The 3190-nt window shown below is 35.3% G+C and overlaps 1 pseudogene; it reads left to right on the top strand.

Annotated features, from left to right (window-relative positions):
* Positions 1–2376: 2376 nt before the first annotated feature.
* LOC102248798 lies at positions 2377–2937 on the top strand (annotated as a pseudogene).
* The last annotated feature ends 253 nt before the right edge of the window (positions 2938–3190 follow it).

Raw genomic sequence — 3190 nt, 5'->3', positions numbered from 1 at the left:
CATTTAACCAATATATCTGCTAGCATGCCATCCACTCACTTGAGGATACAGATATAAATGGAAATTATTTCCAGTAAGAACTGAAGCTGGAAAGGTTTAGGAGAGCCACAGTTGAGCTATAACTACTTAAGTTTGGCCATTTCCAGTGGTTTTCATGATTATTATAGATCTTTTTGGCCAACTAAGCTTCCATGACTTTAGACTTTTGCTATCCCACAGAATCTATCATCTATCTATCTATCTATCTATCTATCATCTATCATTTATCTATCTATATAGATATATTACCAGCAAAGAATCTGAAATGTTATCTAATGTAATCCCTCATTTTAAAGAGTAGAGTCCCAAGAAATTCCAGAACTCTTTCAACAATTTTTGTTAAAACAGAAATAAAACCTAAATTCTCTGAATTATGTATGTCAATTATTTTAAATACTTGTTCTTGCTTATGATTAAAATATTCCACAAAATTGTATATGCAAAGTCTCTAAGCAACTCTGGAAATCACAGTCTCTAATGATCCTCAGGTATTTGTGATGAGATACAGTACCTTAAATTCTTAGATTAGATTGTGTAGTGGTAACAAAGTGGTCAATAGTACTTAGACATTTTCGACAAACTGCCCAGCAACTCTAAAAATTAAGAACACACATATATTTAGTTATCAGTACCTTCCTGAGAGTGAAAGTTTAGAAATTCCAAGTTTATGAGTGAGATGTGGAGACCTCAAATTTGTAGGTTCTGCCATCCCTGAAATAATGTTGGATAAACAAATGATAAGAAAGCAACAGAATTAGAAAAGAGAACTCTCATAGACTATTTAAAGGTTACAGTTTAACATATTTCTTTTATATTCTCTGCATTACTTAGCTCAGTTTTGTGTTTGCTGGAGCTCAATAAACACTTACTGATAGATTAGTTGATTTAGCAGAAGCAGTCTCCAGGGCTAGTTTCTTACAGGATTCAGTTACATCAGAACAGTTAACATCTGTGGTGACTCCTAAAAACTGCCTCTCTGCTACATGAAAAAGAGTGTATGTAACTGAGGACTCATTTTGAACACATTTTTCTTTTTAGGGAAGAAAGCCAAGACAGAATTATTCTCTAAAGTTCTTAAAGGCAAAATACACCTTATAGCCACTGTTTATGCAGAAAAACATCTAGTGTATGTATTGATTTATAATGAGAAAGTATTGTCTTCACAACCAAATTGTTTTTAGAAAATATGTTAGATTCTAGTCAAAATAGCTATAACATCAGCAATTTTCAGAAACCTAAAATTAAAATAATTTTAATGTTGAACAGATATTCTCAATTTCATGCCAATCATTATTTATGAGTGACTTCAATTGCTGAATTAAAAGAATTGTAGCAGAACTGCAAAAAATGTCTCATTAAACCACTGAATTTTAAAGGGCTGTGAACACCTGAGATGCTACAAGCAGCAACCCATGAATAGTGAAAACACATTAACTTTGGAAAAGATCTGCTCTGCCACCACCATTTGACCCTCAAAAAATAAAACAAAACAAAGAAAACAAACCAACCCCTGAAGAAGTACAGAATGTTTCATCTTTGAGTAGCACAACAAAAATTGCCTAACACCCTTAGGCACTGAAACTTACAGAGTGTCCCAAAGCTAGTGTAATTGACCATCCATAGCCACAATTCCTAAAACAAAGTGCAGAAGAGGGTAGTCTGAAGTGATTGCTCACCTACAGTACTAATTTTGTCATCTTTCATGGCTGACTTTTCTTGGTTTATATATAAAATATTAATATTATTTGGAATGTGAATTATAAAATTTTATGTTTTCCTGATAGCATACGAGGTATTTGCTCTGATGTGATTCCATTTTTATACATTTATTCTTAATTACTGATTTTTATCTTAAGTTGAATGATTTTTTTTCTTATTTACAGTAAAAGACATATTTTTCTACTGAAAGGAATTTAAGTGGAGGACCCAGTCATAATTTTGTGTTTACTTTTGCAAATATTTCTGGCCCATGAAAGGGTGAAGGAAAGTGAATATTCTGGCGTAATAAAGCATTCTGGCAGCCAGAGTAACCATGGCTTTGTCCCTGCAACAACACTTTCTGTTCAATTTATATAGTATCCTGACACTAGCCAATGTATTATCATTTTTCTACAAATGACCTAACAACCTCTGTTTGTAGTCAGCCTTGGCAGTCAACAAACTTTGTTTGGAGTCTACTCTAAGTGTAGAATGGCTATCTATGCCATAGGTTATGGCATCAATAATGGTCTACCCATTAAACCCAACCAACAAATCTTTCCCCACGCACTTTAGTGTGTCACCATTTCATTGGTGTCTATGGCATACAGACCTGGTGGCCCTGATGGGAGTCATTAACCACCTTTTGTATCACAAGATCTAACCACCCTCAGGTAGGAAGGGTAGTGCTACTGGAGTATTTATTACCTGGGGATGAGTATTCATTCACTTCAGCCCCTCATCTGAAAAAGAAATGGCAGTGAAATGCAGAGCTAACTGACAGAATCCACCAGTTCTGGAGTGCAATTCTCCAACAGGGTTTCAACTACCACTAGTGCAAGTGAAAAGGAGATTATCAAAGCCACATTTTCAAGAATTTGTGGAGGGTGTATATATTCTGGGCATCTGGGACAGGTTATAAGAGCCTTTGTGTTGTATTCGGCCTTGTTAACATTTATATCTTCAGAAGATAATACCTTCTTCTGGGACTCTTGTGGGACTCAGAGCCATGGGTGGGGGGAAAGCAGAAAAAAAAATACAGGAAAGAAATCCAGAAATGGGCTTGATTTGCCACATTTGGTATACCACATGGAAAATGAAGGCATTACTGGAGTAGATAAATACTGCTGGAGTGGATTAAGAGAGGGAACTTCCTATGATATTTGCCTTTCTATGACTCTCTTATTTCCCTTTGCATAGTATCCTCCAGGTCCATCTATGCTGTCACAAAAGGTAAGATTTTCTTATTTTTTTTTACATCTGAGTAGTATTCCATTGTGTAAAGGTATCACTGATTTTTTATCCACATCTACTGATGGGCACTTGGGCTGCTTCAAAATCTTGGCTATCTTACCTAATAATAGACAAACATGTAAATTGACTGTCCCTCTGCCAAGCTCACCAGCCAATCAGGAGAGTATGCAAATTAACCCCAAAAAAGATGGTGGTTAAT

The sequence above is a fragment of the Myotis brandtii genome, unplaced genomic scaffold (assembly GCF_000412655.1).
Source record: "Myotis brandtii unplaced genomic scaffold, ASM41265v1 scaffold159, whole genome shotgun sequence".
NCBI classification, from domain to species: Eukaryota; Metazoa; Chordata; class Mammalia; order Chiroptera; family Vespertilionidae; genus Myotis; species Myotis brandtii.
Note: the sequence above shows the minus strand (reverse complement) of the source record. Positions and strands in the feature narration are given on the sequence as shown.